Below are 25,914 nucleotides of genomic sequence, written 5' to 3'. Positions count from 1 at the left end.
ATTATGTAAGTGTTGAGACTGTTCACAACCCTAAGCAAATCTGAACTTTTGGGGGCTTAAATGAAGTTGTTTTCTTCCATTGAATATAACTGTTGTGTTGAAAATAAGATAGTTTATTATTTTGAAAATAGATTATTTTATTCTCATTTATCACTGGAAAAATACACAAAGTGGCCAGTACATTTGGGAATTTTTAGGGTGGAAAGTGTTCCTGTACATGTTCCAGCGTGATGTCATAAAATCAAACATACTGGCTGGCTTCTTGGAAGCTAACGGTTCTTAAGAAATAAAACCTGTGAATTAATTTCTAAGTGAATGTAATATTTATTCATTATGAATGTAGTTTCTGGTAACCATTTTTATTTGATTATTTCGGTGTACTAACTTTGAAGTAATTTTATACACACTTCAGTGACTTCAATATTTTAATGGAATCATAAAATGAGAATTTTGTTCTACCAAAAATATAGCATAGTAATTCTCCTTGGATAACTTTTAATGTAATGTTTCTTAATCTTTACATCAAGTTTTAACTTTATTTCCATTTATTCCTACCCATAAAGAAGTTTTTCCTTCCATTCTGTAAAATGGAATGTATGACAAAGGTTTGGTGAGCATTTAAGCTTTAGTCTTCAGTTACTTGGGGGCTATCTGTTATTAATTTAATTGTTTAAGCTAAGAGAGAATGACTACATTTTTGGTAGTCTCTTCATAAAATTGAAGACAGCTTAAAATGGAAAAACTAGATAAGGAGAAGTGATTTTGCTTCCTTTTAATTAAATGATCAAGAGAAAACAAACAGTCTCCAGAGATCAGTGGTCTCCAGGAAGAATGAACCCAGAGTCCAGTATTCCAAATAGGAGACCCGTGAGCCTGGACTTTCTATGAGAAACAAGAAAGAAGGGAACATCGTGTTCTTATAAAGAGAGCCATTTATGTCAGCAAGAGCCTGTCTCTCAAAGGAATGACTGACACTGTAATTTAGAAGTACTGAAGAGACTTTCACAGATGAATCAATTCATTATACACCTAGTGCAGTGATGGCGAACCTTTTGAGCTCGGTGTGCCAGCATTTTGAAAAACCCTAATTTAACTCTGGTGCCGTGTCAAATATAGAAATTTTTTGATATTTGCAACCATAGTAAAACAAAGACATATTTTTTATATTTATTTTATATATTTAAATGCCATTTAACAAAGAAAAATCAACCAAAAAAATGAGTTCGCGTGTCACCTCTGACACGCGTGTCATAGGTTCGCCATCACTGATAGTGGTTTCACCTCCTTTTCATCCCTTTGGGAGCGAGTAACACATCCAGGATAAATACATTCAGAGTAAGCATAGTTTGAGGAGATGGTCGTCCTGCTTTTTAGCGTCCTGGGTGTGAAATACCGGTATTTTACTGAGTAGTCAAAGAAGTCTTCGAAATCTTCGGTTGCACTGCACTTCACCTTTGTAAAGATGAACAAGAGTCATATTCAGAAAATAACTCCCCTTGCCAGAAAGTACTAATTTTCTTTTCTTTTCATGCACGTTTTATCTTCCAGATTATATTTTTAAGATAATGATAGTCTACCAATTAAAAGTCCAATAAAATACAAAACAAATTTGGGAAAAAAAAACAAAAACACTTTCACATTATAGTCTTCTGTTGCCTCTAGTTAGTTTTCCAACAGCCTGGATTTACTATTAGTAACCATAGTACCTGGTCTATGTTATTAAATGTACTTAGTCTGTTATTTAAAGGAAACAAAGTGTTGTTGGGGGAAATAGGGAGGGATGGAAACCTGACTATACTTAGGATTTTAATCAATAGTGTTTAAGGAGGATTAGAGGAAGCAGCTGGTTAAATAAATATTAGGTGTAGAGTGGACGTGATGGTATAAATTAATAATGCAGCTCTTTATTTACACCATGAATGAGGTCTGTGACGGTTCAGTGTGTGAAGCACGGTCCCGGGGTGCCACCTAGTGGATGAGTCAAAGAAGGCGTTCACAGCAACCTTCTAAAAAAAATCTGAGACTTCCATTCTGTAGACACTGCATGCAAACTACATGCAGACATTGGGGTAGTTGCTCAGAGTAAAACTACAGCAAGGGACTTTTATATAATTTAAAAACTGAGGCACCACTTAACACTTGATTAAGTTCCCGGTGGTTGCATTTAAAATCAGTTTACTCTTTGTTGGGTAATTTACCATCAACTTTCCGCCTCTATGAGGATACAGTTTAATAACTGAAATTTGCTTCTAATATAGGATTTGTGTTGTTCAGAGTGGTCATGACCTAGTTCAAAAAGAGTGGGAGAGGCTGAATCACCAATCACCTTTTTTTTCAAGTGGAAATAAATTTCTGTAAAATGTATTGTTTTCAAGTTTAAAAGGGTAAATACTAGCTTACAAGTTTAGCACACAGTATCACATATTGCTATATACATATTCAGCTTTTTTTCATTATATATAAAAAGATAATAGTGAAAATTGCTTTTGCGTAGTGAGGTTTGCTTTTTATTTTTCCGAAATATTGCTCTCAAACTCTAAAAATTAGCATATAGAACAACTTCCTCTATACCTGTTTATTCATAGGTAGTTTTTGAAGCAGGAACATTGCTTTCATTAAATTGTCATAATGGGGAAAAAATCCTACACAGGAACAATTACCAGGAAAGCCAGTGTTTGAAAGAAGCTCCAGGATATCATAGAAGATTAATCCATCAGAATATTAAACTGAGAGTTTTGAAAAACTTTTCTCTAGGAGATATATGAATTATTACTCCAATTGGCTCTCAGCAAGATCTATGGCTTAATGGTAATGGTGTTCAGCACATCAGCATTAATCAAGACCAGCTCTGAAATTCAGATGGGAAGTAAAATGCCTCAGTTGGAAAAAAATGATTAATTTGTTCCTTGCTGAGTCTAGAGGTATAATCCATAAATCGGCCTGCCCGGGTGGAACGGAAGTTTCCTATTTAGGGAACTTTGGTTTTGTGTGTGGCAGTGAGAAAGAAGGAAGCTGCTCATCAAGTCACAATAGTACTATGTGCTATAGCTCTCACTTTATACATGGAAAATTAATTCTAACAAAATCAGAAAGTCAAAATTGATGAAAACAAATCTAAAATATTCAAGAGCCTGAGTAACAGAAACAACAACAAAGTTCTAGGCTCATAGTTTTGTTTTCAGAGAATTTTGAGCAAGCATCTTGAAAGTCATTTTAACTTGTTTGCTCTCTCTTAGCTGAGTGGGTAAGAGCTTTCTTTCTTGGTTGTGTGGGCACAGATGGGCCTGGGAGGGCAGCTCTGACACTCCAGGGCTCCAGGAGGGCTATGCTTCCAACAATATGTCTAGTTGGACGGACAGGAAAAGCAAAAAAATTCACTTACACACAGTCGCTGTCCTCCAGTTTGCAACTAAAATTCAGACTGAGCACAGAGTGAGTTAGTGCTCACCGTTTGCACCAGGCACCATGCTAGGTGTTGCAAAGTAATTGGCTCAAGGACTTCACAAGCTAGTGAAGAAGACAGATGGACACACATCATGAATCACTAGTAAAATTTGCCAAGTAGGTGCAGTTTGCCTTCTTAATCTCCTGGGACTTCTTCCTTTGAACTTATCCAAACTTTCCACCCCCCTCTACCTCATAACCTGAGACTCCTGCTTTCCACCCTTCAAGCCAGAGGATCTGATACTTCTCTGGTTTATTGATTTCTTGACTGATTACACACATGTGAATGAGTTCCACTCATGCCTTTACATTCCAAGCTTTTTATCTCTTTAAAGTAAATGTTTTGTTTTCTGTAAAAACAAAAATTCAAACATCTGGAGGCCTAGCCGTCTTTACACCAAAGGGTATAATTAAGTTGATTTACTTCTCCATGGTCTTCAATCTCTCAGGGACTCCACTCCAGAGGGATTCCCTCAAGGCCTGTTTATAAAAAACGTGAAGGACCTTGGGTCCTGTTAACTACTGGCTCCTTCTAGCTGAGGCTGATCAACCTGTCCTCCCACCCTGCCCCCATCCCCAGGGGCATCCAAACCCATTCTTTTGAACCCTTCCTTTTCACCTTGCCATAATCTACTTTCAAGTTCTCACAGCACTAATTACCATGATTGGGCTGCTGCCCCTGAATAAGTAGACCACCTATGGCTTGTTATATTCTACTGATTGAGCCCTTACTAGTTTGCCACCCCAAGTATCTGGGTCTAGAGGAAGGAGACAATGAGAATTCACACATTTGGTCCAAGAATTCCGCTAAGTCAAGGAGCTAAAAGAGGAAGACAGGAATATACACAAGGCAAGCACAAGAACTAACCGTCACATTGAAAATACTGCTCAAAGCCCACATCTTTTAGAAATATGTGGACAGGTACTTAACTGCACTTGGTTTCAGAGGCATTTTGACATTTATGCTGATTATAGATTCTGGAAAACTAACTGCAGAAAAAGGAATAGTAAAAATTTGCTGTAATCAGAGTCATTTGTTTAAATTCCATTTTATATTTAACATATGGCATGACAGTCATGTTTTATTAACTGTTTCAGATTTATGTTCTCTTTGATTCTGCTTCTTTGATTATGTTTGGTGCCCCTATAAGATACTGATCTGGTCTTATAACATAAAGGTGTGCTTCCAACTTCTTAAATTGCTAGGACTAATGGACCGGATTGAGAGAGTTGACTTCCTTCCCTTTCTACTCTGTAGCCTGTAGGAGAGGGATCATTGGCCTGCATTACTCAGCACGCGGTGTGATATAAATGCTGGACATTCTGTAGGCACTCTATAAATACTTATTGTTGCTACAAGTGCCCAGCACAGTGCTGGACATGAGGCACCAGGGGTCTCCTTGTCTTCTATCCCAAGTGCTTATATTTCAAATGTCTGAACACCTCCAAAGCCCAGGCCATTCCCTGATTCTGTCTTTATTTCCTTATCAGTTGCCTTCCTATCTTACAATGGTGTTAAATTCACAAACTCTTCTCAGATTTAAATAATGCCGATTGGTATAAATATTATAATGTAATTCAAATTAATCAATAATTTTAACAAAATTTAAGGAAAGTGAGACGGGAGGTGGAAAATAAATTTAGACGGTCTTGGAACACTATGGGCACAATTTAATAAGGCTGCGTTGACTGATGGAGGAGAGAAGTCAAGGATAGTGTGAATGTTTCAAAGGCAGAAGATAACATGAAGAGGGATGCAATTGACTAAGATTGGGAATAAATGAATAAAAGTTTCTGGAGACGCAGGTGAGTCTAATTTAGGAAATGGGACAGCCAAAAACCCATCTAAGTTGTACATATCTTAAGCACAGGGGAGAAGTCATAACTGGAAATAGATATTTGGAAGTCTTTGGTATTAAAACGGGAGTTAAAATCATATGGAAGAGCTCTATAGAGCAGCAAGAGTCATCCACCCTGTGTTGCCAGAGCCAAGCACTAGACACCGAGAATTGCAGTGGAGAAAGGGTTAGGGTTGCTGAAGGAGGAATGTCCCAGGCCAAAAGTGGTAAGGAATTATACATTTATTAGGTCATCTGGATACCAGATGGGCTGAGCCCAAAAATGGTGCCAGCACCCAGGGATGGGGAGACAGAAATTGCAAAAGACCCTAGATGGGCTTTCTCTGGGTGGAAAATTCTCTGGGCAGGTCCGGAGGGGAAGGATAATGGTCTTAGCAAGTGGAATGTGGTCTAAGCAAAAGGGAATATCCATTGTGAAGTTTCCTTAAGGTCAGTTCCCAGGGGAGGAATATCAATTCAATTATTTGATCAAAACTAACATTCCAGCCTTTTTGTTTTATGGAATAGGAATGAAGGTCATATCTTCAGTGTTACTTCCTGCTGACGGAGAACGTGGAGAACATAGGGGGGGTGGACTTCGATAGTAGTCAGTTGGAAAACTGCATAGATTCCTCATGGCTGTAGCGCGGGGTCATAGCAGCATGCTTTCCCTGAGAGACCGCTTGATGAAGGCTCAAAGTGGTCCTGAAGGAAGAGAAAAAATGGCACAGAATACATGGGCCAAAAATGAGGATGAGGAATAGGAACATGAAAGGAAGTAGCCAGGTATACCAATTTATATTTTTTAGTCAGTAGCCCCATGAATTTGCAGAATATGCTAGAGGAGTGGTTAAGCCCCCTATGGCAGTTCTAAGCCCTGCTGTGATGCTGAGGGTTATGAGGAGAGGGATTATCTGGACTGCCCTTTTGTGTCAGATATAATGGGTCACAGGGACAGGTAAAGACTGATTATTGAGGACTACATCTACATTGGGTGAGAGATAGACGAGAGTACAGGTTCCTGGTTGGGAGGCAGACGTATGTGTTTTCCCCGAAGAGGAAGAAAAATCCCAGATCATGGAAGCAAGCTGAAAGGTGTAGGGAGAAGAGGTAGACTATAGGGTGTGAGGTTCCTTTTCCAGTTCCATGTTACAAGCTGAGAGGATAGTCGCCATAGCGCTACCAATAAGGGGTGACAGATGAGTGGTTGAGATTTTATTGCAGTGAAAGTGGGCAGGAACCCTAGAATGGGCTGTTATCCAAGGGAAAAGTGAAAGAGAAGGAAAGGAGTTGAAGCCTCAGGCATGGATGGTTGGATAAGAAGTAAAATGGACCAGCTGTAGGAAATAACCATTGGCTTCTGGGCAAACCTGGTAGTCAACCCATTGGGACCAATGGCCATTCAGTAGTTCTAGGTTAACTGTGGTGTTGCCAGCTGATGATGGGAAATGGCCTATTTTTATATTGCCCTGTGACCTTGTAAAGCATAAAGGGGCTTGAGCAATTAGTGGGGTGTGTAGAGTGATAAGACCTGTGCCCGGATGAGGAAGGAGCAACTTTAGTAAGAAATTTAATATAAGTATGGAAAAGAAGGGAGGCTTGATTTGCCTGGACTATAGGATAATTACCTGGAAGGGTATCTGTCTTTTTGAGAAATATGGTTTCCTTTTCCTCTTTATAAGCTAGCGTGATTTTTACCTGATTCAATTTCTTGATTGGTATAGGGATGGTAGGATACACTGAAGAGGAGAGGGAAAAGCAGAGCCAGCAATTTCTGGCTAAGGGTGGATTGGTCTGGTTTAGGAGGGAATGGGCAAGGTTAAGTGTTCGTTCAAGATGAGTGGAGGTGAGAAAGTTCCTTATGGGTATAGGAGATGAGGGTTGAAGTAGGATGAGAAGGAGAGCTAATCCCCACTTCCAGGGTTGGGATTGTCCTAAGTGGTGGAAAGGGTACATTTGGGATCTAAAAAGAAGGAAATCTCATCCCATAGAATGGTGGTGTTCTGGGGGCGAGTTTTAATTTGGAAAGCAGAACCATAGGGTATGCCCCAATAGTTTAGCTGCAGTTGAGGTAGTACCCGATAATGGCTTTGCCATCAGGGCTGTAAATTATTTGATAAATGGATTTTCTTTAGAAGGACCCAGTACCCTGGCTGTAGAGGAGTGGGGGCGGGGAGGGATGTCTCTCATAAAAGGTTGAGGGAGGACCTGATCAGCAACATCTCTCAGTAATTGATGGAAAAGATTTAAAACAGGGACATAGTCTCCTAGAGGAGTCTCTGTGGAAGGGAAGTTTCCTGATAAGAAGGGTCTTCCATACATGATTTCAAAGGCACTAAGAAAGAGGGTGCACAGGGCATTGCCCTGATGCACATAAGGGCTAGAAGTAGAAGAGTAGTCCAAGGTTCTTTAGTTTCAAGAGTTAATTTAGTTAGTTGAGAATTAAGAAATTCACCTTTTCTACCTTGCCTGAAGATTGGGGCCAGCAGGGGGTGTGTAACTTCTGGAGGGGAGGATAATGGTCTTAGCAAGTGGAATGTGGTCTAAGCAAAAGGTAATGTCCTTTGTGAAGTGGCCTAAAGGTCATTTCCCAGGGGAGGGGAATCAATTCAAGTGTGTGATCAAACCTAACAGAAAGATTGGCTATTTTATTATGAATAGCGCCATCTAAGAGGACAGCAAGCTAATTCTCAAGACTGAAACTCCCCAATGGCCTGCAGGATACAGGTTATATAGGGCAAAATTACAAGAAACCCTTGGTTAGTGGTTAGACAGCGTGTTGGGAGCTGATTGTTTGAAGGTGAGGTAAGGGTGATGAATCAGTTCTTGAAGACAGCTCTGAGTGTCGTTCCCCCCCCCCCCCCCGTCTGATCTTATGGGAAAGTAGCCCTAAGGTTTGTTCCACCTTAGGGCTCAGGAACTGATACATTACTTAAATCAAGATGTTATTGTCAGCCTACCAGAGGTGCAGATCATGTGACCATTAGGCAGGTGTTCTGTTGATTATCCAGGGGAGAGGAGAGGTCCTGAGGAGGAGGACGATGAGAGAGAGAGAGAGAGAGAGAGAGAGAGAGAGAGAGAGAGAACTATTTTTAGAGCTGGATTTAAAACTAACTTTTTTTTCTTTCAGCCTAGGTCTCTTCTCCTATAAGTAATCAAATGAAGTAAAACATTCCTTAACAGACCTAGGCTCTGCCCTTCGGGACTGGCCTTGGCCCTTAGGGACTAGGTTCACCTCTGAGAGTCTTGGCTCAACTCTTCCGGGCTAGGTTTGGCTCTTCGGTGCTAGGGTCATCCACTGGGGACTGTCTTTACCTCTTCAGGCCTAGACTCGACTCCTTGGGGCTATGCTAGGCACTTAGGGGCTAGGCTCCGACCCTCTGGACAGGGCTCAAATGTTTGGAGTTAAGCTTGGTTCTTTGAGCTAGGCTCGGCTTTTAAGGACTAGGCTGGGCTCTTTGGGCTAGGCTAAAACTAACTTTAATAAAAGTCATAATTCTTCTCTTTCTTTTGATCATTCTTCAGTCTTGAGGGAGAAAGGGTAAAGACCCCTCTAGCTGCTTCCTACTGAAAATTCAGGGGCAGAGTTTGGGATTAGAGGAATGAAACTGTCTTATATTTACTAGTAATTAAAAATATTTTTTAGTTTCTGATCTATCATGAATACTCTGTACCTTCATAATGTTTGCTTTTTCGATGAGAGCACTGTCTTTGGTCCTAAAGATGAAATATTTCCTCAAAGACATATGACCTTTAACAATTAAAAAACAATATGCTAAGGGTTATCAATATAATAACAACCAGGAAAGAGACTTCCCCCAGAAGGTAGCCAGGAAAAGAGATCACAGTGGGTCTTCCTTTCTCACATCTTGTAACTAAGTAGCCTTCTGTGTGATTCTATTTTTTTCTGAGTCTGAACTTCCCCAGAGGTGTGAATGTAGGTATAGCATATTGTGTTAGCTGCTGTATAGATGACTTTTCGTTTTGCCTGCAAGTAATCTAGAGCAGCCCTGTTGTCGAAGCATCCACAGGTGCTGAGGACTCTCGGAGATCTGCTGGAGTGTTAGAGTTGAGCAGTAGAACAGGTAAATGGCAGACTGTTCGATTCCATAATATCAGGTATTTAATAAGAGATGTGTCTATGAAAACAAAGTAAAAACAAAGGCTAAGTAGAGCAAATTATAAACCAGCTTCTGGCCTGGCCAATGTAGCTCAGTGGTTGAGTGTTGACCTATGAACCAAGAGGTCACAGTTAGATTCCTGATTGGGGCACACACCAGGACTGTGGGCTAGATCTGTGGTGTGGGGAGTGCAGGAGGCAGCCGATCGGTGATTCTCTGTCATTACTGATGTTTCTGGCTCTCCCTCTCCCTTCCTCCCTGAAATAAAAAAGATATATTTAAAAATAAATAAATAAATAAACCAACTTCTGAGTTTTTAAAGCTGTCAGTGGAGATTTCCAGATGTAAGGCTACAGGCATCTTTAGTAGTTTAAAATGTCTCTGATGACATCATCAGGTGTCCAGGAAAACTTCATGGCTTCAGTCATAGATTGTTTAAATGTGAGTTGTGGCAATTGTATATCAAGCTGTCCATCTTTAGTTTTCATGGCTTTGGAGAAAGACAGTTTTAGTTCTCAATGATTCCTAGACAAAGGATTGGAGAAAAATGAAACATGTTTGGCGAATCATAGCAGATATTGGAGGAAACTAAAAGAATTCAGGATCCATTCCATTTTATAAGCAGGGGAAAAATACACCAAAAGCCAATGAAAATAACTAGAGTCTAATATCTACAAAAGAACAGATTCTTATAAAGAGAACAGATTCTTATTGAACTTATGCAAATAATAAATTTTTATTTGTCTTAATCATTTCATGATTACAATTATTCCTTAGAGTTCTATAAATCTTTATCCATTTTAAAGGCATAATATTAAAGTTTGTTCTCAGAGACCTGTATTGGGAATAAAGAATCCTCTTTATCTTTCTGAAGATGAAACATATTTGCAAAAGTATCAGAGTAAAATAATGACAAAAAATTAACAGATCTGATTATAATTCAATTGACAAAGAAATTTGCTTTTTTCTGCAACATAACATTTTAAGATACCAACTAGAATTACAAATAAAAATATTATATCCGGACTTTACAGACTCGTGGAGAATATAATCTCCTGAAAATTCATTTTTAGTAATGAATACAAATACCATATAATTATCATTTCTTTATTTGACAAAGCTTTCCATGTACTTTAGCATATCAAATAGGCCTAATTTGTTTAAATTTTATCTTTTGTAAAGAGAGAGAGAACAAATCTCTGGAGGCATACCAGGCACCCACTGGAATTACCCAAATCCATATCGAGGTTAAAATAAATAATAATAATCTCCTTTTACCTCCTGAACCCAGGGAAGTTTGTCAAACATGCTTGACCAAAAAGATCACATATCATTATGAAACAATATTAAATCATCCATTTGCTCTGAGTGAAAGTAAAAGATGTCAAAGATAAATGTAGGTGACCTATTATCATCAAAGCCTCAGTTCTTAGGATTGAGAAGACTGTTTTCTTGAGGGATCTAGTACCTGATTAAGAAAACAAAAAGCACAGAAATGTATTTAAATAAAATATCCAGTCCTTGCTTTCTAAGCAGAAAACTTTTCATAATATCTGGTGCAGAACAATATAGGAAAACTTTGTCCTTGTGACAATGTGAAAGAACCAAACTTCAATTCTGTATTAGCTTACTTTAGATATTTAAATTAACTTAATCTACTACTTTTATTTTAATACTAGAGGCCCAGTGCATGAAATTTGTGCTGGGGGGGGGGGGTGGTCCCTCAGCCTGGCCTGCACCCTCTCCAATCTGGGACCCCTTGAGGGATGTCTGACTGCCAGTTTAGGCCTGATCCCTGCTTGCCTGCCTGCCTGCCTGATCACCCCTAACCACTCTGTCTGCCAGCCTAATCACCCCTAACTGCTCCCCTGCTGGCCTGATCACCCCTAACTGCTCCCCTGCCTGCTTGATTGCTCCTAACCACCTCTGCCTCAGCCCCACACCTGAGACCCAGGCTTCCCTCCCTCTGGCTGGCCACAGGCACCTGGGACCCGGGCTTCCCTCCCTTTGGCCAGCGGCAGACACCCAGGACCTGGGCCGGCTCGGCCCGGGCCGGCCACAGGAACCCAGGACCACGGGCGGCTTCTCCCGGGAAGCCGCAGCTGCAGGTGCCCGGGACTGTGGGCGGCTTTGCCCAGGCCTGGCTTTGTCGGGAAGGAAATCTGGAAGATGTCCAGTCTAATCAGCATATTACCCTTTTATTAGTATATATTTTTCAGCTTGACCATTCATAGATTTTCCTTTCTTAGGATTCCTTTTCCACAAACCTCTACAACTTTCCTAGTCCCTCTTACTCTTCTTACTTATTCAGAAATAACCAACTGTATTTTAGAACAAACAACTTTCTTTCAATTCCTTAAAAAATGTATTTCCATACCTTATACCTTCCTTCACTGAAAACATACACCATTTCTTTCCATACTAATGTGAATGCAAAACCCTTATAACCTTAATTTTTACTGGCAACTTTAATATAAGTAATCAGTATTCTTTAGATTGGCAAATTTATAAATCATAACCTTTAGAAACATGTGTTCTTTTACTGGCAAAGCAGCAAACATTTTAATTAACATGTAAATTTATCTTTTAGTTTCTCTGTTATAAGAGGTCAATAGTAAGCAAACAGCCTGGCTGGCCTGGCTCAGTGGTTGAGTGGTCGACCTATAAACCAGGGTTCAATTCCTGGTCAGGGCACATGCCCAGGTTGTCAACTTGATCCCCAGTAGGGGGCATGCAGGAGGCAGCCGATCAATGATTCTCTCATCATTGATGTTTCTATCTCTCTCTCCCTCTCTGAAATCAACAAAAATATATATATTTTTAAAGTAAGTAAACTTAGACATCTCCAGCAATTAATGTTTTTACTAAAACATGTTGTTATTTCATGTTAGCCCATGTTGTTTAGTTTAACATTTGAAGATTGGAAATATCTAGATATTTAGTAATTTTTATCCCAAACTCAGTAAAATTCTAAAGTTTCAAGTTACCAAAGAGATTTAGAAAATGATTTAAGTACACATAAATTATAATTATTGCTAAAGAGGTAACCTAAAAGAAACGTTTTAACCCAATTTACATTCATTTAATTTACTTGCTTCTAACCAGTTTAGATTACTTATGAAAAATTTACCATACCAAATTATTTTTCTTGCTGATAAAGTTTACAACACAGATAACATGAGTTTATTTGACTAATAAACTCAGGTGGAATAAAAATATCATTTAATGCTGGTAATTTTAAAGATGTGCCTATATAACCTAACCAAACCAAACACAGAACCAGCTTTAATATCAAATATTTTTCCAAATCATGTGATTCTGAAAAGCATTTGGGTTAGTTTGTTTTATTTTTAAATATTACTATATAACCATTTGTTTAAACCAATTTAATATTAGAAATAAGCAATACCATTCAGCAGTAGAAGTATGTTATATCTACAACACACATACATAGATGTACATAAACATACAAATAAACATAAACAGAGATCTCGCAGCTTTAATTTTAATCACTAGCTTTTTATCCCAAGTACAATTCAAAACTTAGAGAAACAATTGGATCCAAAGTATATTTCCAGCAGATGGAATAATTTATTATTTTGTTCAGATGACCAAAGCTTTGCATACAGTAAAACAAATAATATGAACAAGCAACATATCTCACTCACTCACATTCCTATATCTACCAGCCGTGGGCAAACTACGGCCAACGGGCCGGATCCGGCCCGTTTGAAATGAATAAAACTAAAAAAAAAAAAGACCATACCCTTTTATGTAATGATGTTTACTTTGAATTTATATTAGTTCACACAAACACTCCATCCATGCTTTTGTTCCAGCCCTCCCGTCCAGTTTAAGAACCCATTGTGGCCCTCGAGTCAAAAAGTTTGCCCACCCCTGACCCAACGCCCCCGCCCCCGACACACACACACATACAATACTTTCAGATTTAATTTGCCAGCTTTAAACCAAACTCAAAATTGGCTTCAAGTTAAAAACAAAATTCCATGGCTGGGTCAAGCTTCTGCTGCCCACTCCTTCAAGATCTGCTGAAATGTGGAAAAGTGGCCAGAGTTGGCCCCCCAACCCATGAGATGCAACACAGACTCCACAAATAACAGATACAGTTCCAGTAGTCGATCCTAGTTGCTCATTGTAACATCTTAGCGCCCTTTCCCTAATACAGCCATGAGGGTGATCCCCAAACCAAGTCAATGAGTGCCTCAAGGGCCCAACCAAAAGAAATAGGGGTGTGTCCCTGAGATCACCCACCTTGAGGCTACTCACCAGTAAACATCTAAACCAAGTACCCAGTTTCTCTCACTGAGAAATGAAAGCACTGACGGTCAGGCGCGGCCAGTCAGGGGCGAGCCCTGCAGGTCCAGCCCCGAAACAACGAGTCCAGGCAGCTGCTCGGACAGATCCTGGGAGATTGCTACCAGCCAGGGGTTTCTGAAGAGGGGGCTGAAAGCCCGCTCAGGGCCGAGTCCCTCCCTAGTTGCCATTTGTGTTTCAGAACAGAAAGAATTTGCCCACCCAGTGCTGGCAGAGCCAAACTAGACACTGAGCTTTACAGTGGGGAAAGATGGGCTATTTTCTCATGAATGGCGCCACCCAGGAGAACAGGAAGCTACTGCGCAAAGCTGAAACTCCCCAATGGCCTGCAGGTTACATAGTACATGGGGCAAAATTACAACAAATCGTGGGCTGGGGGTTCAAGGTCATGCTGAGAGTTGGCTTGTTGGAGGGGAGGTAGGAATAATAAATCATTTCTTTGGGTCTTGAGGACAGATCTGGAGATTTTCCCCCAGCATCCCTGTCTGATCTCATGGGAAAGTAGCCAGGGGATTGCTCCACCTTAGGCTCAGGAACTGGAACACCACTTAGATCAAGAGGTTGCCTTTAGTCTACCAGAGGCTGGGACTCTGGGACCATTACTCAGGACCGGTACTGTCTTTTGCTACGGGAGTTGCTGATTATCTGGGGAAAAGGCTAGGTTTCTGAGGAGAATAGATAGATAGATAGATAGATAGATAGATAGATAGATAGATAGATAGATAGATAGATATGATTTCTACAGCTAGGATTTAAAACTAAATTTAATCAAAGTCATAAGGACCCTCAGTTCAAGAGAGAAGAAGAAAATCATCTCAGGGAAGAACAATGGCAGGTGGTGGACCAAGAACTGAAACTCTGGGGGGAAAAATTGGTAAGAATGCATTTGCCATTATTTTAACCTTTATATTATCAACTGTAAATGTGCACTGAGCTGGGTAGCATCAATGTTTTATTAATTCACAGTCTTAGTCCTCTGCAGATAGAAGGTATCAGACATGTTTGTTGAATTAAATGAAATTAAAATGCCATTTCCCAGCCTTGATGCTCTAATGAAAGATTTTCATAATGATAACCCTGAGCCTCAGTAAGACCCCAACATGTCTGAATTGTAGTTATTTATTCAATTTTGCCCAATACTGAGACGGCTTTAAACATATGTTGGTGCATTTTTTTCTTGTTGTTTAAAAATCAGTAATCAATGTGTGGTGTAAGTGGTAATTCACCAGAGCACTTGATTAACCTTAGCCCATGTTGTTTAGTTTAACATATAAATGAGTTTGCCACAGAATGCAACTGAATTAAAGTCCATTTTTAATTATTTTCCTGGTTCCTTGATCCTGAAGACCTCTAAATCTTAGATTAGATTTAAAGGCCAAAATCCTAAATTTCTCAAAAACGTGCTTTTTTTGGTCTAACTTTCCTTTCCACTGCACCCACCACCCCACTAGGTTGGCCATATAAAATACAACAAATAATTGAATAATTTTAATATAAGCATGTGTCAAATATTGAATGTTATATACAAATACAAGAAATTATTTGTTGTTTATCTTAAGTTCATATTTCACTGGGTGCCTTGTATTTTGCAATGACTAAATTTGATAACCCTACTTATCCACTTGAAGTTACTATAACTAGAATATGGCGAAAAAAGAATCTCTCCATGAAACTTCTAAACTCTCCTTCAAAATGTCAACAAATAAGATATTGAATTTACTTTCATTAGTGAGATAACTGTATTAAAGAGATAAAATAAAATTATCTAACTACAATATACCAACCAGATGCAAATTTATAAAACATTTATAACTATGGTGTTTTATACCCTATATAATAATAGCTATCTTAAGAATGCCAGAAATGTACATTAGTGATCATGTTTTACTCTAAAATATTTTTTAAATAATGTGCGAGTTAAAAAATTAAACTTTTAAATTTTCACCTTTTCAAGTTGGCAATGATGACAAAACAATTTTAAATGAAAGAGCATACATTAAATATATATATATATATATATATATATATATATACTGTAAAATGGATATAAATTCTCAAATATTCTAACTACAGAATATCTAAAAGGGATCTTTTCCCTTGTAATGTTATATTGTAAATGTGCTGCCACCTTGTGATGTTTTGAGGTATGGCAACTTAACTCAGTACATTCACATGTTACACCAGATAGATAATTTGATTAATTCTAAAATCATCCTTCAAGTGCTTAATATTTTTTTTCATTTTACCCAAAATTTTAATATGGTTTAATACCAAAGAAGAGCTCTCAAGTACTTAATGCAATTATTTTCTAGGAGTTTAATATATTATCTGCAAATCAGTATGTCATTCTTTAGATAGTTACTAAATTGTGTCATTTAGTACTACATTAATTTCTCTTTTATGCATGAATTTAGTTTGCATCTGCATGTGTGTTCAGTTCACTTGACCTTTCATCTTGAATTTCCAATAAACTGTAACTCGGTGTGTCCAAAATGGAACTCATTATCTTTCTTCTACCACAACATGTAATCTCTAAATGGATGCCAATACCATATAATTTATTATCCAAACCAGAACACTTTTGGAAATAGATGATATGCTTTACTAATTATTTCAGCTAAATAGGTATAAGCCAATACTAGCTCAAGCAAACTGGTCTCATTAAATATAAGTAATTCTAGTCACCAAACTAGAAAATTTGGAGTTACGGACTACTGGTTCATCTAACTGAGTGGGAGCCTCCATCCCAGACTTCCTATATTCCTTCTACCTATTTTCTCCCTTCTGTCTTCACTTTCTTCTCCATTGTCCATCATACTGGCCGACATTCTCAATGTCCTTGTCCTGTTGTCTGCAGAGGGATCTGCCAGTCAAAAATTCCTTTTTAGGAAAAATTGAACTATTCACTCTCTCTGCTTGATCCAAACTACTGTAAACTGCTAGGAAAAACTTGTATCACCCTGAAGAATAGGAGCACCATACACCTTCTTGTTTCTGACTTCAGCTGGTCCTTAATGCTGTGTGGCTGTCCTACCATATTTCTTCAAAGTGTTTTGCTTCTTGATCTCTCTGTAGCAGATGTCCAAGCCTCCCTACTTTATCCTGAAAATAGAAGCCAGCTATAAAGAACTGCCTTCTCACCGTCCTGCCACCCGAACTAGTCCCTGATTTCTCGCAGCCCCACATGTTCTTTTACTCTTCTATTAGGAGAAAAAAAATGGTCTCCTTTACCTCTAGAGCAGTGGTTCTCAACCTTGGCTGCACATTAGAATCACCTGGGAATCTTTTTAAAATCCTGATTTCTGGGCCTCATCCTCTGGAAATTCTGTTTCTTTGTTACTAATGTTGTGGCCCCACCCCATAAGAAAGAAACAGAATTTCCGGAGGATGAGGCCCATAAATCAGGATTTTAAAAAGATTCCCAGTGATTCTAATGTGCAGCCAAGGTTGAGAACCACTGCTCTAGAGTCTAAGGCAGACATTGCCCCCTGAGCTCTAGGTCCCTTATCCTTCATCATCTCAAAAACATCCATTATCAATTAGCCTCTTTCCCTCTTGTATCTTCATCTTTCCCACTCTGGCTATTTCTTCCTCATGGCATTTAATCATGGTCAAATCTTTTTGTCTTGAAATATATGAATTTCCCTACTCTCACATACATTCTATCTACCAATCTTACTCCTACCAAAGCCACACCTCATGAATCACCTCTGCTCACTCTCTACCCCGTCACCCCCTCCACCCCTGAACTCACTGCAACGTGCTCTCTCCCTCACCTGCTCCACTGAAAGGCTCCTCAGGAGACTCACCAGCGACTGTTTTCAATGTTTTCTTCGTGGCATTTAATGCTGGTGGCCAAGTTTCCTTCACAGCAACCTCTTGGCTTCTTTTTTAAAAATTTATCTTCATTGTTGATAGTATTGCAGATGCCCCTCTGTTTTTTTCCCATTGACCCTCTCTAACTGTCAGCCGCCCCTCCCAAACCCCTGGGCTTCTGTGACATCGCACTTTCCTGACTTTCCCTGGACTTCTTTGATGACTCAGTCTCCCTCTCCATTTCAGGTGTCTAAGGAGAAGCCTACCTGCTCCTTGGCAGCCTGCGTTCTAATAGCCCAGGGCGCCTGGCCCTCACTCTGCCTACCTATTCTCCATGTGCACTTGCATCTGCTTCCCTGCATCACACCACCATCACCTATGGGCCCATGACTCCCAGATCACTGCATCTGTCCAGAATTTTCTCCTGAGTGTCCAAACCACAAGCATCTTACGACTAGGAGGTCTCATAAGCACCTCACACTCCATAGGTCCCAAATGAACAACTTTTTTTTTCTCCTGTATTTGGCTCCATTTTCTCTCTACTCTGTTTCCAAAAATAAAAACATGGGAGTCATCATGTTTTTATTCTATTTCATAAGTATCTCTTGAATATACACACCCTTTTCTATCTCCATCAGTAGAATACTTATCCTTTGTTAACATCCTCTTTGCCTGAATTCTAGAAAATCTATCCATTGGTCTGTGTCTCCAGTCATGTTGCTTTCTCATGCATCCCCCCAGCCCCAACCACCCAGTGCCCCCTGAAGTTAGAGTAGTCTTTCTAAATTGTAAATCTGTAAATATTTGCCTACTTAAGCCCTTAAATGCCTTTTCTTTTAGTGAAAATTTAATGCAAATTATTTAATTCTAGAGGCCCAGCGTGTGAAATTGCGTGCGGTAGCCCACCGCTGCTCGCAGCTCCACCCACCCATCCTCATGGTGACTGGTCATTTGGTCATCAATGTTGTCATGGACATTGGCATTTTATACATATAGATAATTTGCAAGGTTCTCAGTAATCAAGTTTAGCTAACTTTTCCAGACTAAGCTCCCTTATCTAAAATAACCTAGCATACCTGCTAACAGGACCAAATAACCAAAAAATCAAGACAAAAAAATAGAAACAGATTAATATGAGATATAAATATTAGAGTTAGCAAATGCAGATTTTGTATGAGTAATATGTTTAAAAAATTAGATTGTAAGAGAATTTTTACCAAAGAACTGGAAATGACAGGAAAAGGAGTCAAATGGAAATTCTAGAACAGAGAAACATAATAGCTAAAATTAAATAGTTCATGCATGAGTTTCTCAAAAAGTTTAGGCACATTGAGGAGATGGTTAGCACACTGGAAAGTAGGTTTGAAAAAAAATAACCAGACTGAAACCTGAGAGAAAAAAGGAAGAAAATTACTGGGTGAGAGGTGGAGGGAAGAAGTGAACATATTATGTGGGATGTAGACATTGGCATCCCAGAAGGAGAAACAGCAATGGGACAGAAACAGTCTCTTAGAAATAATAGCACAACAGCCCCAATAGGATAAATAATAACTAATCAAAAATAAAAAGTAAAAAACCCATGCCCAGACATGGCATAGAGAAACTGCTGACATGTCAGACTCTTAAAAGCTTCCAGAAACAAAGGACTTCAGATCAACTAACAAGTAGCAAAATTAGCCAGTTGGAAATAATGCTTTTCTTTCCACTTTAGGAAATGCCAAAAATCAGTGGGTTGGTTTGACTGCATTCTGGGTAGATATTATCTGCGTGGTCTGCTTTCTCTGAAAGAGCAAAGTCTTCCTGCATAGAGGGAAGTAGGTGCACCTGGTGCCCCAGAGAAGCTGGATGGAGACATATTTTAGTGTCAACCCATTTCTACAACTTGTTTTTAGATGCTGTACCATCCTATTGCTAGCTACCTAGGAAAATTACGGAAGCTGTCTGGAAGGTTTATATCCCTCTTTATCACTAATGTGATTATTTGTTTTAATCTGGAATACCTTGTATTTCAAGAACTGGAGAGAGTGCAAATACCAATTACTCAGAAAAAAAGAAACTTTTAAAAGAATAATTCAAAGATGGAACTCAATAAATCATGTTAAAACATAAGATGCCACATGCATTTTACAGTGTGTTATTTGAACTGAAGCAGGGACCCAATGGATCTTGTGAGCAGATTCAAACTAGGTATATGGTTTACATTTTTATTTCTTTTTTTTCCTTTGGAAAGGAAGATGCTTCCGAACTTTGTAACTTTATCACTATCTGATGTTATTCTAAATTGCAAAGAGGAAATTAATACGAAGATTGAAAAGTTTATGATCTATACAGTTTATTTTACAATATTATAACTATTATATTTAATGCACCGGAAGGCAGGCCTTGAGAGTGAAAGCAAAGTTATCACAAAGATTCTGATCATTTCCAGAATATCTGTCTTCTCTTCCCAAACACTCAAGAAGTTCAATTCCTCTAAGTCTTTGCTGAGCCCTTCTCTTGGACAGGACTCCCTTACCTTCTATCCTTCCCACCAAAAATAGGGCTCACACTAGCATTATCAACATAACATTTCCTCCAGGCAACCTTACACTGAACTACTGCTTGGAATTAGTCACTTATTTTTGAATTCTCTTTAATATTCTGTATGTACCATTACTTCAGTTAGTATTCTTTTCTATATATTTTTACTGTAACTGTTGAAATGTCTTTCTTTCCCTAATTTATAGCCTCCTTGTTAGCCAATTGTTTTATCCATTTCATGTCCTTCAGAGTTCTGACCTCAAAGGTTAGACTTGGAATCTGAGTTCAAAGGACTAATCTGTTCCAACTTTCCACCCACTAGCAGAATCCCTTGTGTAATGTAATTGACAGATGTTTGTCGATCTGCTTCAACACCTGCAGTGGCAGAAAGCGCTATGTATTTCACAGGCAATTCATTTCACTTTTCAGGACTTACCAGAAAGTTCTTCCTCACATTGAGCAAAATCAGTTTCCTTAACTTCCATTCATTTTTCTAGGTTTGCCCTGTGAAGCTACATTGAATAACTTTAATATCTTCCCTGGTTCATATCTGGGCAATTTTTTTCTAAATGCTAAACATTATGTTTTGTTCTGTAAATTTTTATTATTTCAGGCACACAGATTTCCACTTTGCAGATCATTTTATTTCTTCTAGCTCCCAAGTCACATTGCAATTACTCTTAGTATTATCATTATCACCCAAGTATAGGTTTTGAGTCTTGAAATTCTAAGACTAAAAGGGGAAAAACTCATTTATAATAACATGACTTGAAAGCAAACCTCTTGAATTGATCATGCTCAGAGAATTATAGATATGAATAAGATAACGTCTTTGTCACTGGAAAGGTCTCCTTTCATTAAACAAATAGCTGGTGCAGCAGAGAAATGGAAAGTAAATGTCAATGCAGAGTTGAAAACCTTTATTTTGAAATCAGAAGGCATAGATCATCTGCACTCTCACTGTGACTTTATTTCATTATGTATTGTTACTACTTCAAATTAATCTTCAGGCAGCAGAATGAGAGGAGCATTGTACCATCATTAAATATCTGATTTCTTAAACAAGTCATATCAAAAATTGAAACCTAGCTTAGTCTGATAGCTATTTTAATGGTAACGCATTAATTGCTCCAAGGTAAAATGAAATAGTTTGATGAGTTTGAGATCTAAATAGTAAAGGAAAATGCCAACTCACTTATAAAGCAAAATGAGATCTTAACTTACATTTATGTGCATCCTTGGAAAAAATGCACCCCATTCTACCCCACCCTCATCATATCTTGCCTAAACCAGCATGACAATATCCATAATAAGAATGAGAGGTGGCCCTAACTGGTTTGGTTCAGTGGATAAAGCTTCGGCCTGTGGACTGAAGTGTCCCAGGTTCGATTCCGGTCAAGGGCATGTACCTTGGTTGCGGGCATATACCCAGTAGGGGGTGTGCAGGAGGCAGCTGATCGATGTTTCTCTCTCATCGATGTTTCTAACTCTCTATTCCTCTCCCTTCCTCTCAATAAAATATATTTTTAAAAAAGAATGAGAGGTGAACAATCTGAGACCCCCTGAATAATGATAATGCTTCTAGATTCTGAATGGCAGTAGATTTGCTATAGTCGGTAACTGTCCCCTCAAACTAATGGGAGGAAGAGGGTCATTCAGAGACAGGACATCTGTAGTGCCTGGAATGCCAGGTTGACGATACTTTAAAGATCTTGCTCCACTTTTGTCTCAGACAAGCAATCTGCCTTGATCCTTACCTTTATTCTGCTCATATGGTGCATTTTTTTTTCCTTTGGCCTTTTTTATTCAGATTTTCTCTTTGCCACTGGCTTTATGAAATATAAATATGTGCCTTGCTTTAATTTTCTTCATGTTTCTGGTGCTTGAGTTTTGTAGAGATTCTTGGATCTGTGGGTTTACAGTTTTCATCAAATTTGAAAATTTTCAGTTTTTATTTCTTCAATTTTTCCTAACCCCCCTCCTCTCCTTTCAAACCTCTAATTACATATTTATTTGAACACTTAAACTGTAGTTATGTGATTTTCTTTTTTGTTTTTCAGTCTGTTTTCCCTGTGCTTTATTTTAGATAGCTTCTATTTTAACATCAATTCCATTAATCTTTTCTTCTGTATTGTCTAACTTGCCATTAATTTCATTCAGTAAATTTTTCATCTTGGACATTGTCTTTATCTCTAAATGTTTTCCATGTGTCTTTTGGAAATGTCTTTTCCATGCCTCTATTTAACATGTTCAATAATTCTTATAGCTTCTTGAACATTTGGAATACAGTTATAATATAGCATTTAAATTATTTTATCTACTATATCTATCACTGATTCTATCATCAGTATCATTTCTGAGTCAGTCCATTGATTGCCTTTTCTCTTCATTATTTTTTTGGGATATTTTTCTGTTTCTTTTCATGCCTGGTAGCTTTTTATTGAGTGCCATAAAATATGAAATTTGCCTTATTTTGTGCTGACTATTTTTTTATTCCTTCAATCATTATTATACTTTGCTTGGTAATGTGATTAGGGTACTTAGAAACAGTTTGATTCTTTCAGATCATTCTTTTAAGCTTTGTTAGGTGGTACCAGAGTGGCATTATTTTAGTGTTAATTTTCTCCCACTGCTGAGTAAAGATGCTTGTTAGGACTCTAAACCAATGCCACGTGAATTATGAGGTTTTCTATTTTGGCTGCTGGAAACTAGTGCTATTGCCAGTGCTGTGTGAATGCTAATCTTTTGGAATGATTATTCCCTGGACTTGGACAGATTCCTTACCCACATGTACTAATAAGTCCTCAATTGAATATTTCAGGGACAGTTTCTATAAATCTCAAGAGTTTTCTCTTTCTGCCACTCTCTCCCCTCCCTCCCTTCCCCTCCCTTCCTCTCCATTATCCTATGACCTCTATGATCTCTAGCTTCCTTAGATTTCCAGAACTCTGGGCTCCATCCCCTCAGCTCAAGTTGTCCAATGGGCTCTGCATACGTTCCATCTTCCTGCACTGCAAACGACCTTTAGGCAATAAGCTCAGATAATCACACAGCTCACTTCATCTGTTTCCCGTTAATCAGAAGTTACTGTTTTTCTCTGCCTAATGTCCAGTATCATGAGTGCTGTTTATGTCTATATTTTGTCCATTTCTTTTAGTTGTTTTAGACAAGAGGGTAAATACGGCCCCTCTTACTCCATCTGCATTGGAAACTGAAGTTGTAAATGGTTTTATTTTCATATTTTGCTTCTTTTTACTTTTCTAGTTTCTTTAAAATAGTACACACATACCTATAAAAATTGTGACATTAAAAATATGTGACTTTTTATTTTTTATTTATTTTTTCTTTATTGATTAAGGTATTACATATGTGTCCTTCACCTCCCATTGCCCCCCCCCCCTCACTCTTGCCCTCAACCCCCCCCCCCCCCCCCGGTGTCTGTGTCCATTGGTTAGGCTTATATACAAGTCCTTTGGCTCTCTCCCCCTTACCCCCACCCTCCCCTATCTTCCCTCTGAGGTTTGACTGTCTGATTGATACTTCTCTGTCTCTGGATCTGTTTTTGTTCATCAGTTTATGTTGTTCATTATATTACTCTGCAGGGAAAAAAGAAGGAATTCTTACCATTTGCAACAGCATGGATGGAACTGGAGAGCATTATGCTAAACAAAATAAGCCAGTCAGAGAAAGATAAATATCACATGATCTCACTCATTTGTGGAATATAAAATATGTGACTTTTTAAAATAAAATAAGCAGTGTAGTATTAAAAGATTTATTTGGTAATTAATCACATTAACATGTCTGATAGCTAATATGTAACTACATAAATAGCTTTCAACTTCTTTACCAATATCCAGATTATATGAGATATTTCCCCCTAAGGCAGTGGTTCTCAACCTTCTGGCCCTTTAAATACAGTTCCTCATGTTGTGACCCAACCATAAAATTATTTTCGTTGCTACTTCATAACTGTAATTTTGCTACTGTTATGAATCGTAATGTAAATATCTGATATGCAGGATGGTCTTAGGCGACCCCTGGGAAAGGGTGTTTGACCGCCAAAGGGGTCACTACCCACAGGTTGAGAACCGCTGCCCTAAGGATAAAATCAAGGCACACAAATATAATAATTTAGGAGAAGAAAATGCAAGACCTGTTTTGAAAAGAAAGATATAAAACCCATATCGATTAACACTAAAATGTTACAATGGTACCTATTAGAATAGCATTTACTTGGTTGTAAGTATAAATTACCCAATATTTTCCTTATTCTAGGTTCCAGTGTACTCCTCAAATATTTTTTTATAAAACCTTTTAGTCCCCATTACAGATGTTTCCTCCATGACCAAGCAGCTAATGAGAATTCCATGGCCTAAATGCTCCACTTTGAATAACATCTTATGCTTTCCCCAAACTCAGAAACTCATCACACTCCTAAAACCTGTTTCTACATCTGTGACTTTGGCTTTTATGATCTCCTTGGGTGGCTCATTTTTTCCCCTGGCATTTCTAACCCTCAAATTATGAAACAATGTCTCTGAAAAAGGTCTCAGAGATTTCTAACTATTTTCTTGCTTTGGGTGTTTTAGGAGCAAACAGAGAAGACCAAGGTATTTCCATAATTTAAAATGTCTTTTCCATTGTACCCAGCCCAAACAGATAGGACAGAGTACTGATGCCAGGAATGTGTCCCATGCAGCCTTTCTTTTTAAATAAGGTAAAGAGTGCTTCCTCAATTAGTTGAAACTTCTGGGTGGTCTTTTCAAAAATACTTCTTTGAAGAAAGTAGTGAACTAATAATACTGTAAATGTAAAATAACATTAGTCCTTTAACTTTGAAGCTAAGAAAGAATGAAAAGCAATTTAGTGTTCTTGTTTATTCATATAAAATTTCCTATCTCTGACTTTTAAGAGGGAAAATTTCTACATAAATCCAGTAAAAGACATTTTTATTTAAAAAATATGTGTATGCAACTGGGCTTAGAATTAGCCAAGTTTAACTAATTGTGTGTGTAAACTACTTGGTTTGCTTCTTTTTATATGTAAATAGATGTGCATACACACATGCTACATTCTGTACTAAAGTCAGTGTATGATAAATTTAAAAGATCTGGGATATATAATACATAAAAAATGTCTTTTATTTCTGAGAAAATTGGCCATTTTTGGCCTTACTTCACACATTTGATTCTTTCAGCTCTGAAATCACCCCTGTGTGTTCTCTTGATATTATCCTCCCATTACAGTTTGCCTTTGGCAAAATACTAAAGTCATTGAAGTTGCTTTTGTGGGCATGCCATTTTCTTCCAAACACTCCTTTTTCCTTTTCCCTCTTTTCGGCTGGTCAGTTAAAAAAAGTGTATTTCAGTTGTGAGAGCATTCACTGACCTTTAAAATATCCATTTAGGCAGCGGTGCCCTCCAGAGAAACGTAGGACAGGCTGACAGTATGTGTAATCTTTACTACACAGACCCCCATAACTGGGATTTTCATCACTACACTGGCTGTGTCCATGGAACAGTTTGGCGGTGAAAACAGTCACCCTTTAGGTGTTCAGAATGTTTAATTTTGACCTTGGCTAAATCCAGTGACCCCAAACCCTCCCCATCCAACCACCCCAAATAGAAAGGGTAGTGAAATCTGTTACACAAAAAGAAAATCTTCTACAAATAGGGGCCTAATAATTGGGATGACTGGTTAGTGGACTGAGCAAATTTAAATAAGACAGACTGTACGCTCATTGTAGACTGCAAATCCTCCAGGCAGGCTCATTCTAAATGGCACTTTTGGCTGTGTAAATGCAATGTCTGTACAAAGAATCAGACTTACGCCTGAAT

At 38.4% G+C, this 25,914-nt stretch overlaps 1 protein-coding gene across 1 annotated transcript in view; it reads left to right on the top strand.

The window, feature by feature from the left end:
- The window catches only part of HAPLN1 (hyaluronan and proteoglycan link protein 1), a 73,890-nt gene that overhangs the window by 1,008 nt on the left and 46,968 nt on the right, over window positions 1-25,914 (top strand). The gene's annotated exons all lie outside the window — the stretch shown is intronic.

This window comes from Myotis myotis, unplaced genomic scaffold (genome assembly GCF_014108235.1).
Source record: "Myotis myotis isolate mMyoMyo1 unplaced genomic scaffold, mMyoMyo1.p scaffold_m19_p_5, whole genome shotgun sequence".
Lineage (NCBI taxonomy): Eukaryota > Metazoa > Chordata > Mammalia > Chiroptera > Vespertilionidae > Myotis > Myotis myotis.
The sequence above is the reverse complement of the archived record's forward strand: the minus strand, read 5'-3'. Positions and strand labels throughout refer to the sequence as shown.